General features: G+C 45.6%; 1 protein-coding gene and 11 non-coding genes across 12 annotated transcripts in view; 11 read left to right on the forward strand and 1 right to left on the reverse strand.

The window, feature by feature from the left end:
• The window catches only part of LOC142880891 (partitioning defective 3 homolog), a 230,543-nt gene that overhangs the window by 199,285 nt on the left and 16,904 nt on the right, over window positions 1–14,354 (reverse strand). The window lies entirely within an intron of this gene.
• trnaw-cca (transfer RNA tryptophan (anticodon CCA)) lies at window positions 5,095–5,166 on the forward strand. Its single transcript has one exon. It is a non-coding gene; the product is annotated as a tRNA-Trp (tRNA).
• trnaw-cca (transfer RNA tryptophan (anticodon CCA)) lies at window positions 5,499–5,570 on the forward strand. The gene has a single exon. It is a non-coding gene; the product is annotated as a tRNA-Trp (tRNA).
• trnaw-cca (transfer RNA tryptophan (anticodon CCA)) lies at window positions 5,754–5,825 on the forward strand. Its single transcript has one exon. It is a non-coding gene; the product is annotated as a tRNA-Trp (tRNA).
• On the forward strand, window positions 6,143–6,214 carry trnaw-cca (transfer RNA tryptophan (anticodon CCA)). Its single transcript has one exon. It is a non-coding gene; the product is annotated as a tRNA-Trp (tRNA).
• trnaw-cca (transfer RNA tryptophan (anticodon CCA)) lies at window positions 6,483–6,554 on the forward strand. The gene has a single exon. It is a non-coding gene; the product is annotated as a tRNA-Trp (tRNA).
• On the forward strand, window positions 6,733–6,804 carry trnaw-cca (transfer RNA tryptophan (anticodon CCA)). Its single transcript has one exon. It is a non-coding gene; the product is annotated as a tRNA-Trp (tRNA).
• Window positions 7,155–7,226, forward strand: trnaw-cca (transfer RNA tryptophan (anticodon CCA)). Its single transcript has one exon. It is a non-coding gene; the product is annotated as a tRNA-Trp (tRNA).
• On the forward strand, window positions 7,403–7,474 carry trnaw-cca (transfer RNA tryptophan (anticodon CCA)). Its single transcript has one exon. It is a non-coding gene; the product is annotated as a tRNA-Trp (tRNA).
• Window positions 7,791–7,862, forward strand: trnaw-cca (transfer RNA tryptophan (anticodon CCA)). Its single transcript has one exon. It is a non-coding gene; the product is annotated as a tRNA-Trp (tRNA).
• Window positions 8,212–8,283, forward strand: trnaw-cca (transfer RNA tryptophan (anticodon CCA)). The gene has a single exon. It is a non-coding gene; the product is annotated as a tRNA-Trp (tRNA).
• trnaw-cca (transfer RNA tryptophan (anticodon CCA)) lies at window positions 8,551–8,622 on the forward strand. Its single transcript has one exon. It is a non-coding gene; the product is annotated as a tRNA-Trp (tRNA).

Raw genomic sequence — 14,354 nt, forward strand, 5'->3', positions numbered from 1 at the left:
GTTGCCTCTCTAGTCAAATACCTTTACGTGCACAGTACTTTATGGGGGGGGGGGGGGGGAATGAAAGGTAAAGGCAACGATCTAGTCCTTGTGTTGCCGAGGAAAAATGACAAGGCCTTGCTTGACAGCAGTCCCACCTGAGAAAGAAAGAATTGAAAAAAAACTACTGTCCACCGTAACATGAAAACTCAATCTGGCTGGATCATCAATCATCACTGCAGTTCATCTCTTCTTGGCGCACTCCTCCTCCAGAGTTGTTCCTCAGAGGGATTACAAGCTACAACACATGTGACTCTGGGAAGAAGCTCGGTCACGTAACCTAATCCAAGACATGCACTTGAGATGGAAATGAAAAAGGTTGTGGACGAGGCCCGGTAGACCCCAGGAGCTCAGCCAAAAGCAGGAGTTTTTTCCCCAGTTCAAACACCTTCTACAAGTGGAGGACTAGCGGAAAAATCCGACGGAATTCGCTCGGCTTTGAGGGGTCGTGTCGCAACTGCTTATGGCGCACGTTTTGAACTGGGCCTCACCGGCCACGACCACAGATGTCGACGCTCACTCCAAACCGCAAGCTCACCGTTCACGCGTAAACATTTCAACTTTCCCTCGCACGTGTTGTACATTTCTGCTGTTCCAGAGATTTTGGGGCGGGGAGTGTGGGGCTGTTTCTAGGGCCAGGCGCCGTTCATCAGTGTAGCTGTCATCCCTGTCGCTACAGTTCTTTCTTCATGTCCACCGGCGTCAACAGAGGTCATTCTCCGCTTTACTGCAGCCTCTAAGTGAGGTTTCAACCGCATGTGCTGCACACGTGGCGGCGATCAGTGAAAATGGACAAGACAAGAGATGGGGACGTTCGCCTCTCCACAAAGACTGCATTGTGCGAGGTTCATTTGTATCGCTGCAGTGCGAGCCGAGAGGGCGGCTCCCTTTGTTTCCGCCGCCTTTGCAAATAGTGCTGGTGCAAAGGCGATACGTAGCCCTCTGACTTTTAGCTTCCCTTTTTTATGCAGCGTCGGAGACATTTTTCAGGGTACATTGTCAAGCCTACGGGTGGAAAGGTTCAAAAATTACGCAACCTTCCAAAGAAAGAAACGTCTCGGGGCAGAATTGAGAGCAAGTGGTGGGAAAATACCAAAAGCTCATTGATCCTCTCATGAATGTAGTCCTGCCAGAAGGAAATAAATACAGCGCTCCCAACAGTCTGGATAATTTTTTAAAACCAATGCAACCACACCTACTGAATATGTAGCGTTGGGTCCTCCTGAAGTCTAAATACCAGGAGAGAAAATGTCCAACTTCTCACAGTGCTGATTAGACCTATGACCTTGTTACTGTGATACAACAGCACTAACCACTGCACTGCAACTGTGTCCTACAGGCTGAAATGAAGCCAAATAAAAGCCAACCTTGCACACAATCGGTTTACAAAAGAGACACAAGAAAACACAAAAGACTGAACCAGTGTTGTGTTATAGAATTACACAAGGGACACAAAGAAAATGTACAAAACAAATCTGACAATGAGCTGCAGCTGAGAGATGCGGGTCGCTTCAGGCTGTTCAACCCCAATGGTCTTTTATGGTATATTACTTTGTTACTTACTTCTTCTTTTTTTTACCTGCTTCATTCAACTGAAATAGACAACTTTTAATGCTTTTAAACAGTTCTCTATCTTTTTAAAGAAATGTACAGTTGTAATAGTAGGCTTACTTTTTGCCCAGACAAGAGAATCATTTATTGTTTTGATTCAAGCCGTCGTAGCATATTGCTAGTGAGGTAGCTAAAGCAACGGCTACAGCAATGCCATATTTTGGTTAACTTAAATGCTAAATGTTAAAGACTGATTAGCAGCTTGATACTATAATATGGTACACTGGTTTAATTGGCCACTATATATATGATGATGTAACTCAGCGTTTCTCAAAGTGGGTGGCGGGCCGCCATTGGGGGGCGCAGGGGAGGAGATGTCAGGGGAGGCGTGAAAGAAAATGTTTGGGTTTGCTGTTGTTTATTTGCACAACATAAATGACGAAGAGAAAAGTGAAATGGATGTTAAAAGTTATTAACGCAACATAAATGACAAAAAAAAGGTGAGGAATGTTCTCTTCTTTTTTTTTATGTCGTTTCAATAAGGTTGAACAAATACGTTTTTGTCACCAGGTTGTCGGGGTTGGGGGGCATGAAATTATTTGTTCTTCCAATAGGGGAGCATGACAGGCAAAGTTGAGAAGCACTGATGTAACTTCAAGGTGTTGCGCTTTCTATACCTTACCTTTAGGCACCGCCTTAAGCTCGTAAAGTTTAATTCCCCTTCTGACGTTAGTTCACCCCTTTGTTGAGTTGAGTAGAGCTGAGCACCAAAGATAGCGTTGCCTTTTATGACACAATCTTAATGAACACATTCACACTTCAATGGACTCACTCAGAAAAATAAGCTGACCATTTATTCACAGAAAACAAACTTGAGTACGTTCTACTTAACTTTATGGGCCCACACACACTCGAACAATCACACACACAAGCCGGCAATATCATAAAATAAAATAAAATAAAATAAAATAAAACGTCGCAGGCCTGGTGACAATTGTCATCGTTGCGGCCGATTGAAGCCGACTCCGGCTGACTTCAGCTTTTATGAGAACACCGGTAAATACTCACAAGTTCCAATGGTGGCTGGAAAGAAGCCGACGAGTGCACCTCGCGGCTAGCGTGAGGCCAAGGCGGCGAACAGCGAGCTAATGGTGGCTAAAGGTTAGCTGATGGCGGCGAAGGACGGACGACGGCAGGCAGGCAGGCAGGCAGGACGACCACGGGTCCTCGGTGACCAGAGCTTCTCCCTACGCGAACTTCCAAACTTCGAAAATCCACTGCTCTCCTCTCCTGACAGCTACAGAAAACCTCCTATTCGAGCTGAAGGGCGGCAACGAACTCACGAAAGGACAGAAATGGCGGCGGACACCGAGGAGGGGGGGTAAAAACTTTTTTCCGCGTTGACGGAGTTGAGCGGCTTGCGTCAACCCCAACTGTCCACCGTCCAAACTCCACCAAAAAAAAATCTATGGTCACCTCTGCAGGCGGTGAAAGAAAACTTAAAAACCTACTGAACGAACTGGGCAGAATTAAAAATAAATAAATAAATAAAATAAAATAAAATAAATATATAGTCTCTCTGTTCTTCGTCGCTCTTCTCTCACTACGCGGTCTCTCTACCTCTTTCGACCTAAATCCCACCCCCACAGCCAATCAGCAGACCGAACGCTTGACAGTAATCACAATCAACCAATAAATAAATGAATGAAAATGAATATGAATAGGTTGTATTCCGCTCTCACCTTGTGCTCGTCATGTACCGGTCAAACGAACTATTAAAGGAAAAGCACAACAATTTTAACGTTTGAAAGGTATTCACATTGAACACTTTCAAGCTAACCTGAATCACTAAAACTATCAGACCTGTGATTTTATCTTTTTTTTTTTTTTTTTTTTTTTTTAAGTGCTTGATTAAATTACACAGGAACACAAGGGCATGCTGTTTTAGTGCAATTTTTTTTTTTCTCCAAATCACAATAAAAACAACTGTATTTCTACATTTATTTCTCACTCAAAGGATTTAAGCGTGAACGAGGATGTGAGCTATTTTATCCTTCCATATCTTAATGGCTTAGAATCACAACTTATCATTTCACGGAGGCTTCAAGGGCAGTGAGCAGCGGCTACTCCCTGCTTTGGTTCCAAACTTGGGAAAAGTAAACCATATGGCCGCGGCCAAGAGCTTTGTGCATGTGCAACCTCAGTGTGTAAGACGTGACAAGTATGACTCCCGAATGCAGGCACGTGACAACCTTTACATGCAGGCACGGCTGTAATTAAGATGCCTGGTTTTACGGGGCTGTTACTACTTGACAAATTGATCCTAGTAAAAAAGTCAGTCGGCGTGTCACCCGAGACAAAAACTCATGACAGGAGAGACTGCGCTCGACAACAAACGGGTGGTGTTTCAAACTGCCGTGGCGTCACACTGCCAAAAGCAACAGAGTCCAAACTCGTGGCGCAGCTGCTCTCACTTAAAAGAGGGAAGAGAGCGGGAGAAATGAAGCTGAACGCATTGCGAGAGAATCTAACGTTTGACACGGTGTGCATGGTCTGCTTTCATGCAAGCGGCAAAAGTAGAGCAAACAAACACAAATGTGAGGTCTTGGTTTGGGGGGGCGGGGGGGCCAGGGGCACAGTGTAATAATCCCTGTAGTGTTGACACTGCGCACAAGTGCAAACTGAAAAACGTGCGCGCGTGTGCTTGCATGTGTGCGTGCACGCGTGTGCACCCGACTCATTGTGCTTGTGCTCCGGTGACCTGCTCACTGAAGTGATGCACCCGTTCACACGTCCGGATTCTGTCGACCGGGTCTGGTCAGGTGGCAGCTTATCCGACGGAGCGCTGATCGATGCAGCTCCAGACAGCAGCCATGGTCCGTGTCTCTGCGGCACGAGGCCGCCCCCTGAACCAACTCCGAGAAGCAGATTCAATTTAACCACCAGCTGCGTTTTCTTCATGTCACATGATATCCGCTCGGTTGCGCTGCTGCCAGTGTTGTATATTACGGTGGAGGTTTTATCCGATACTATCTCAGCTGGTTTGTGTTGTCAGGTTCGATGGAATCGTCCTGAGGCAAGAGTCAGTCACTAAAAAAAGAAAAAGGAAAAAAAAAAGGAAAATAAATTGAAAAAATAGGAAAAAAAGAGAAAAAAGGAAAAAATAGAAACAAAGGAAAGAAAAAAAAAACGTGCCACAGTCAGTTGCGATAGCCAATGTAAATCTTGGGTCCGCAACCCTGAGGTTAGCTAGAAGGTAAGCTAAAATGCACAACCTGCCACTGATTGCTCTTGTACAGGAGAGAGGGTGCACAAAGACACACACACACTCACACAGACTGGTGTCTCTGGGGAGAAGGGGGAGGTTGCTGGTGTGTGAGACTGAAACACAAAAAAGCACGTGCCTGTGAAAGTGTGCGACCGTTTGGTGAAGTCAGCACGTTCCTGCGTGCGAGTGTCAGCGCTCCCAAAGGAGAGAGAAAGCTGCTCCGACTGCAACGGCAGGACCTCGTGGCGCAACGGTAGCGCGTCTGACTCCAGATCAGAAGGTTGCGTGTTCAAATCACGTCGGGGTCAGAGCTTTTCAATCCAGCAAAAACTCCCTGTTTGACTGAGTGTCTGGCCTTTCCAATCCTGCAGAAATTTGTGTCTGATCAAGTCAAGAAGCCGTCTTTGAAATGTCACCATGTATTAAAAAAACAACAAAAAAACACACAATGCAAATTCCTGCTTCACCTGCAAGCTCTCTGTTCAAAAGACCACAAGTTGAGGTTTTCCATGGTTCAGTATTCAACAAACTATAGATGAGAGCCTTTGACGCGGTGTGACTGTTTTGTGATATCAGCCGTTTGTGCCCACAAGTGTCAGCGCTCCCACAGTGACACAATCAGCTGCTTGGAATACAGCAGGACCTCGTGGCGCAACGGTAGCGCGTCTGACTCCAGATCAGAAGGTTGCGTGTTCAAATCACGTCGGGGTCATTGGCTTTTAAATTCACATAATGCTTCTGGATTTCAGTTGTTGGGAGTTTTTAGCGAGAAGGACTCCTAGATTTGTACTGTGTCACTCAATCAGCAAATAAGGACAAACAATCTGTAATATTTATCATCTACATTTTTTTTTCACTCAAGATTGTCATGGTATGTATGATCAAACAGCAGCGGGACCTCGTGGCGCAACGGTAGCGCGTCTGACTCCAGATCAGAAGGTTGCGTGTTCAAATCACGTCGGGGTCAGAGCTTTTCAATCCTACAAGAACTCCCAGTTTGACTGAGTGTCTGGCCTTTCCAATCCTGCAGAAATTTGTGTCTGATCAAGTCAAGAAGTCGTCATTGAAATGTCACCATGTATAAAAAAAAAAAAAACAACACAATGATAAATACCTACAAGCTCTCTGGTCAAAAGACCACAAGTTGAGGTTTTGCATGGTGGAGTAATCAAACTATAGACGAGCGCCTTTGAAACTGTGTGACTGTTTTGTGATATCAGCCGGTAGTGCCCACAAGTGTCAGCGCTCCCACAGTGAGACAATCATCTGCTCAGACGACAGCAGGACCTCGTGGCGCAACGGTAGCGCGTCTGACTCCAGATCAGAAGGTTGCCTGTTCAAATCACGTCGAGGTCACTGACGTTTCAATCCGACAAAAACTTCCCATATGACTGAGTGTCTGGTTTTTCCGATACCAGAGAAATTTGTGCCTGATCAAGTCAAGAAGCCGTCTTTAAAATGTCACCATGAAAAATATACATTCTGCAACTGCTTGACCTGCAATAAGTTCGACAGTCAAAGTCAGCCTGTGAAAGTGTGAGACTGATTTTGTGCTGTCAGCCTTTTGTGCCCACAAGTGTCAGCGCTCCCACAGTGACACAATCATCTGCTTAGACTACAGCAGGACCTCGTGGCGCAACGGTAGCGCGTCTGACTCCAGATCAGAAGGTTGCGTGTTCAAATCACGTCGGGGTCACAACTTTTCAAATTCACATAAAGCTTCTGGATTTCAGTTGTTGGGGGTTTTTAGCGAGAAGGACTCCTAGATTTGTACTGTGTCACTCAATCAGCAAATGAGGACGAACAATCTGTAATATTTATCTACATTTTTTTCACTCAAGATTGTCATGATATGTATGATCAAACAGCAGCAGGACCTCGTGGCGCAACGGTAGCGCGTCTGACTCCAGATCAGAAGGTTGCGTGTTCAAATCACGTCGGGGTCATTGGCTTTTCATTTATTGCAATTACTTCTCGTTGGTTTCGGTTTTGCATTACAATATATTTTCCAAATTGAATGGATCACCTTGGATGGCTGCCACGCATGCATTAATGGAGACAATTGTGGTAGACTTTAACTCAGAATTTCGAAAACTAGCAGGTAAATGCAATGAATGAAAGAAAATCAAGAAAGAAAATGCCACAATTTGGGAAATAAAATGTTGTCTGCTCCAGTAATCAATACTATTAACACCGGCCTGTGAAAGTGTGGGACTGTTTTGTGATATCAGCCTTAAGTGCCTACAAAGTGTCAGCGCTCCCACAGTGACACAATCATCTGCTCAGACTACAGCAGGACCTCGTGGCGCAACGGTAGCGCGTCTGACTCCAGATCAGAAGGTTGCGTGTTCAAATCACGTCGGGGTCATTGGCTTTTAAATTCACATAATGCTTCTGGATTTCAGTTGTTGGGAGTTTTTAGCGAGAAGGACTCCTCGATTTGTACTGTCACTCAATTAGCAAATGAGGACGAACAATCTGTAATATTTATCTACATTTTTTTCACTCAAGATTGTCATGATATGTATGATCAAACAGCAGCAGGACCTCGTGGCGCAACGGTAGCGCGTCTGACTCCAGATCAGAAGGTTGCGTGTTCAAATCACGTCGGGGTCAGAGCTTTTCAATCCTCTAAAAACTCCCTGTTTGACTGAGTGTCTGGCCTTTCCAATCCTGCAGAAATTTGTGTCTGATCAAGTCAAGAAGTCGTCTTTGAAATGTCACCATGTATAAAAAAAAACAACACAATAATAAATACCTGCTTCACCTGCAAGCTCTCTGTTCAAAAGACCACAAGTTGAGGTTTTGCATGGTTGAGTAATCAACAAACTATAGACGAGCGCCTTTGTGACTGTTTTGTGATATCAGCCGGTAGTGCCCACAAGTGTCAGCGCTCCCACAGTGAGACAATCATCTGCTCAGACGACAGCAGGACCTCGTGGCGCAACGGTAGCGCGTCTGACTCCAGATCAGAAGGTTGCGTGTTCAAATCACGTCGAGGTCATTGGCTTTTCATTTATTGCAATTACTTCTCGTTGGTTTCGGTTTTGCATTACAATATATTTTCCAAATTGAATGGATCACCTTGGATGGCTGCCACGCATGCATTAATGGAGACAATTGTGGTAGACTTTAACTCAGAATTTCGAAAACTAGCAGGTAAATGCAATGAATGAAAGAAAATCAAGAAAGAAAATGCCACAATTTGGGAAATAAAATGTTGTCTGCTCCAGTAATCAATACTATTAACACCGGCCTGTGAAACTGTGGGACTGTTTTGTGATATCAGCCTTTAGTGCCTACAAGTGTCAGCGCTCCCACAGTGAGACAATCATCTGCTCAGACTACAGCAGGACCTCGTGGCGCAACGGTAGCGCGTCTGACTCCAGATCAGAAGGTTGCGTGTTCGAATCACGTCGGGGTCATTGGCTTTTAAATCTGACAAAAACTTCCCATTTGACTGAGTATCTGGTTTTTCCAATACTAGAGAAATTTGTGCCTGATCAAGTCAAGAAGCCGTCTTTAAAATGTCACCATGAAAAATATACATTCTGCAACTGCTTGACCTGCAATAACTTCTACAGTCAAAGTCAGCCTGTGAAAGTGTGAGACTGTTTTGTGCTGTCAGCCTTTTGAGACTACAAGTGTCAGCGCTCCCACAGTGACACAATCATCTGCTCAGACTACAGCAGGACCTCGTGGCGCAACGGTAGCGCGTCTGACTCCAGATCAGAAGGTTGCGTGTTCAAATCACGTCGGGGTCACATCTTTTCAATCCCGCAAAACGTTCCTCATGGTCCGGTCTTCCCCATCCATCCTCCAAAAATGTGTGTCAGGTCAAAGTTAAAGTCCCAGTGATTGTCACATCCTGAAGGATGCAAATCTTTTCCCTTTGCACTCAATCCATTCCCTGAGGAGCAGCTGGGCAGCAGCGGTGATACAGCCGGGAATCATTGGGAGATCTAAACCCCAAATACTGAGTGCCAAGCAGGCAATGCCATGGGCACCATTTCTATCATCTTTGGTCTGAACCGGCCAGGGGTTGAACCCACAACCTCCAAGTGTCAGGGCCAACACTGTACCACCAGAACACCGAGGTGGTCAGTCAAGCCAAGAAGACATCTCGTTGTCTGGCTAGACAATGTACAACGTTACAAACTCCCACTGTGAAGCTCAACCAGCAGACATCACCAAATTAACCAGAATATTAAAATTCAAATCTCAATTTTTACCACTTTAGCCGATGCTAAAGTAGAACGTCATGGTGTCATTGAGCTTCCTGTTAAATTTAGTTGTGAGTTTTTAAGCTGGAGCGACTCCTGAACTTTCACTGAGAGTGAATTAAGACGTCAGCCTTTTCAGGCCGACATCTCCACACTGTCGAAACTGCACAAAAGCAAGAAAGAAAAACTCTTTTGATCCGCACCATCCATTTTTTTGGACCGTTTCATTCAGTCTCACTGGGTCAGGAGGTTGCAGCAGCAACTAGACCACATATGGTGAAAGTAGACGCGCATCCCCGAACTGCTTCTTGTCTGAGCGAGGAGCACATGGAGGCCCCCCCCCATTAGGACTGTGACCTGTGACATGTGAGAACACAGACCTGCCTGTGAGTCTACAGTTGAGCCTCTGAGTCAGCTCTGATTTATGTTCCCATCCCCCTCTGAGTCATAAACAGTGGCGACACAAACACCTTCTGGTTCTCCGGTATGTACATAGAGATACTAACCGACACACACATGTACACACAAATACAAACACACACCTCCCAGAGCTTCTTATTTGCACAGCGACAGTCGCTATTAAGAGAAAGTGAAACCAAGTGGTGGTGGCGGCAAAATCACGGACGTTTGTATATCTCGTTTTCAACGGGGAAAAAAGAAAAACTTTTTGTGCAGTCGCCATTTGATTCCGACAACAGAAACTAAAAAAACTCAAGCATTTGTATCATCAGACGTGCGCTGATCACTGAGTCAGTATACTCGTACATTTTGCAATTTAAACTTTAAGTTTACTTAGAATAAAACAATTTTTTTACCAGTGGTCTGCGTTTTTTTTCGAACTGGATTGGTTTCAAAGTTGATTGAAAAAAATGAAATGAGTCTCTCACATAACTGTCTACTCAGCCGCACCGTAGTTTGATGGAAGCCAGACCAAGGCAGCCGTGACAAGCACATGTAAAATTGGAATGATGTGAACATCAGTGGCACGGAGATGCGAAAGGTTTGCTCGATCTAACTCAAGCAAACTTAACAGCATGCCAAATATCCACACTGTGGGCTACGATACGTCTTGCTTCCTTGCGAAGAGCTGCTGCCGCATGCGCACCGTCAGCAGTGCTAGCGGGTGATCTGCTCTGAGGGAAGCTTTCCACCACCGTCAGACACCTCTGGGGGGTGTTTACATTATTGATGAGCGGGCTGCACGGCTCGACCGCAGACCCGCAGAACACCGACTGAAACGTGACACCTTACTGCAACACATTGAAGGCCCCAACGCTTGCCATTATCAAGGACAGCAAGCCTCAAGCATCAAGCATCCAGCAGTGGCACAGGGGAACCGCTACTGACGTAATCTGCAGCCTCACCTGATGACCATTACACTCCATTATCATGTCAGTTCATTAAACTGAAGGGATTACCCACTACGAGTAGCAGGAGATTGTCAATGGGTCGTCTTAGGGACCACCCAAAAGAGTGCAACCTCTCCAGTGATCGAACCCAAGACCCCTAAGCTCAATGCAGGTACTCTAGGCCATGATTATTCAAAAGGACGTAAAGATTTTTACTGCAAATTGAAGAGACCGCAAGATCTGAGAACGGCTACCCAAACTTGGCAGAAAATAAAACACTGCCAGTTCTCAGGTCAAAAGACAAGGTGCACACGTTTCTGCATTTGTTTGGGCAAACAAAGCGAGGGAATAAGACAGAGGTACCTGCAACAGGAAGGTCTATCAGGACTCTGAGCTGACGGCCGCTCGCGGTTACCAGCAGACATTAAAAATGTGTTGAGAGAAACTGAAAAAACTAAAACATGGTTACCGTAATGCAAATACGGTACTGTAAAATACCACGTCTATGAAAGACCCTTGTCATTGTCTAGGGTCTTTTAGGGCCGCCTTACTCTGACGACTCATCGCATGACGAGGTGGTACTCAGTTGTTATGGAAAACAACCAAAGCCGAGTAGAGTCAGGTCAGGTCAAGAAGTGCTAAAACTGTGTATTGGAAAAGCGTATAAACAGGGATAAAACCGCGGACATCATGTGATTATTATGAATCTTTGAGTGCTCTAAGTTCAAGGCACCAGTATTTCTTTGGCCAATTGCACCCGACGGAGTAGCCCCATGTTCTGAACAGCATCATAATCCTGGATAAACCTCTGAAGTTGCCCTTCCTGCTGTGTGATCACCGAGAGCCAGAGGGATTTGTAGTCCCTAAACCTCTGTTTCTCCAAGACTACAACTGCACATAACAGTATTCGTGATTGGTCCAAAGCGGAAGCCAGAACATCTGGTGTGAGTGTGAGTGTGTGTGTGTGTGTGTGTGTGTGTGTGTGTGTGTGTGTGTGTGTGTGTGTGTGTGTGTGTGTGTCCGCGCCGGCCAGACATGCCGCCTCATGACTCAGCATGAGAAAGGACCACTGCTGCGATGAAGGTTTCACTGGCAGATTAAAGCAGACATTATCACATGGGGATCCCATTGTGAAGTTTCGTAATGAAACACCATCGAGCCAAGTAAAGAGCTGAACCTCCGGAGAGGATGTTCCACTAATTGCGCAGCGTGCGGACTGAAAAGATGGGCCACTTTGTTCTTGAGAGTCTTAAAAGCTGAAGGACCACATCAAAATCGCTGAATACCCGGGACTCTCTAACCTTTTAAGGACATTTTCGGATGGTGCATGAAGGTGAAACATCTTCAAGAGAGAAAAATCCAGTACAGTCGCCTTAACTTAGGCCTTCTAGACATTTTTGCATCTTTTTTTATCCCACCAAAGAAAAATTCTCCATAAAACAGCATGTTAAGCCCTGTTGACAGCCTCCAGGTGTTAACCTCGAAATGCATTACTATTTATCCCACTTTGCCATCAAACTCACTTTAGAACTACTACTGCATGCCATTTCCTGATTTGAAAATATGTCCTCTGACTGGAACCCACCTACAACTATCCTAACTATCCTGCCCTGTCAATGTGTTCAGGTCACATAAAAAAAAGCATTTAAATTTAGGGGTGACTTGGTGGTACATTGGTACGAGCTGTCGCCTCAAGGAAAAGACAGTTGCGGGTTCGATAGCTGAGCCTGGGGCCTTTTTGTATTGATTTATTGTATATCCCAATCAAAAAATACAACTGAACAATAAATTCAAGGTTGTCCATGTCCGTGTCTATCATTCCATAAAAGTTCCAATGGACAAGCGCGAAGGAGTTTTAATACACACAATAAAAAACACAGAAAGCACAGATGTTAGAAAAAGACGAACAAGGGCAATAAAACGCAACAAACAACAAGAAGAAAAACTCAAATCAGCGGTGACCAACAGCGGTAACCACATCATGAGACATCCTGGCGAGCGTGTCAAGGTATGAGGAATCGAAAGGCAAGCCTTGTAACGGCTACCATCTGTCCCGGTGGCCGAGTGAACAGGCAATTTGCTGATCCAAAAGAAAGGAGGCAGGGAAATCTCACAAGGGCGGTCGGAGAGCGCGGTCGAATGCTTATCAAGGAGATGCACCGGCATAAAAGAGGGTGAGCGGGGGTCAGGTTACTGAAAGGACATTTAAGTGGAACCCCTAAGGGGGTGGGGGGCGGGTCCACTTTGGACCATCTGCTAGTCCTGGGACCGAGAAGACACACAATAGCTTCCAAATAGCAGTAGAGAGGATATGGATGGTCAATCCTTGTTACTTTTCCCTGTTGAGAAAGTAAAACAAAATGGACTGGAATCATTCTGACTCTTTGGAACTCGTAATCAACAAGGGACATCACACGTACGTGACGATCATTTGATAGCACGCGACATGCAGGAGAGAAGGAGAGTAAACAGACTCAAACACAACAGTGGGAGCCGACTTGCGGCGGCGGCGGCGGCGGCGGCGGCGGCAGTCAGCACAATTTTTGGCAACTTCTGTTTATTATTTCATGAGCGCTGAGGTTTTCCCTCGCCAGATGGGACTCTCAGAGGGAGCCAGGAGAAACACTGAGAGCGGCGGGTGAATCACCCACAGACGCGTCACGAGACTCGGCTCCTCTCGCACGTGCGGCGCGGGCCGTTCGGAGGGCGTATCGCAGGATCCCTCCCGTCTTTCGCCCAGGTTGGCTGCGTCTCCGGGGAGAAAGGGGAAGCGCATATGTAACTGGGCCAAGTTGATTTTTAATTCAATTTGACCCAGAAAATCCCAGGATTTAAAATGAATGTGGCCAGTGGAACCAACGCCTACAAGTGCAAACTGCATGTTGCAGAGTTATGCACAGCAACAACTGGAGACAAATGAGACAATGGTACATTTGAAATGTACCTTAATTAAGCAAACACAATGAAATAAGCTCTTTGTGCTTTGGGCTAACGGCACAAAGTTTCTTCCTTGCAGCAAGCCACATGCTTTTATTTTTTTTCAAAGAACACCTGCGAACCTTGCAGTGTTTTCGAGTGTAGGTCATCAGACTTTATTTTCAGAGCCTCCCAAAAAAAACAGGACATATACTTATGTAGCTGGTTAGTTACAGGAAGAGGCAACGGACTGCTATCGTGGTTGCACTTTCGGACTTGGATTGGCCCGAAAATGTGCAAATACCAGAATGTCATGCAGGACTGCACAGCAGGAAAGAGAAATATATATATATATATATATTTAAAAAAAAGTTACTTTTCCTGTTTTCAAATGACCTGGCAGTGGTTATCAGTTTGAAAAGCTCCACCCTGAATCATTTTTTTAGACAGTGTTGAGAAACGAGTCAGAGACGACGGTTAGCTCAGATTGAAAGCAGAGAGGGAGTGAGGCGAGAGGCCCTCAAAAACCACAGAAGAAGAGCGAGCAGAAGGAGATGAATCGACTGCTTGTTTGTCAACAGGGGAAGCCACAGTGTGGAGGCTGCAATGGGAGCCGCTTGGCCTCCGACTGGAAATCATTTTCTCATTTTGAAAAGAGCTGAGCGGGGCGTTCCAAGGCTTTTCGTTTCATGCCAGGTGCGTTGCGGCTCGCCTCAGACAGGGTTCCGTGAGCAAGTAGCGGCGCTGTTGCGACTGTCTCTGCTAGCACTGAGGAATCTAACTACGACAATGAAAGGGTCGACCATTTCCCAGTGTTTTGCGGGAGGTTTTTTTTTTTCCCCCAGATGGACGTGTTGAATAAATCAATCAGATTGAACTATAAATCAACGGATCAAACTTTGACATGCAAGATGAAAACTTCAGTCCTGTTGTGACTGCACGGCCATTAAATGAGTCCTGAGGTGACTCTTTCTTTTATTCGCAGTAGTTTGTGGTATCTGTGTAATC

Source organism: Nelusetta ayraudi, unplaced genomic scaffold, assembly GCF_046127955.1.
Source record: "Nelusetta ayraudi isolate G7.1 ecotype Tasmania unplaced genomic scaffold, CSIRO-AGI_Nayr_v1 ptg000174l, whole genome shotgun sequence".
In the NCBI taxonomy this organism is placed as follows: Eukaryota; Metazoa; Chordata; class Actinopteri; order Tetraodontiformes; family Monacanthidae; genus Nelusetta; species Nelusetta ayraudi.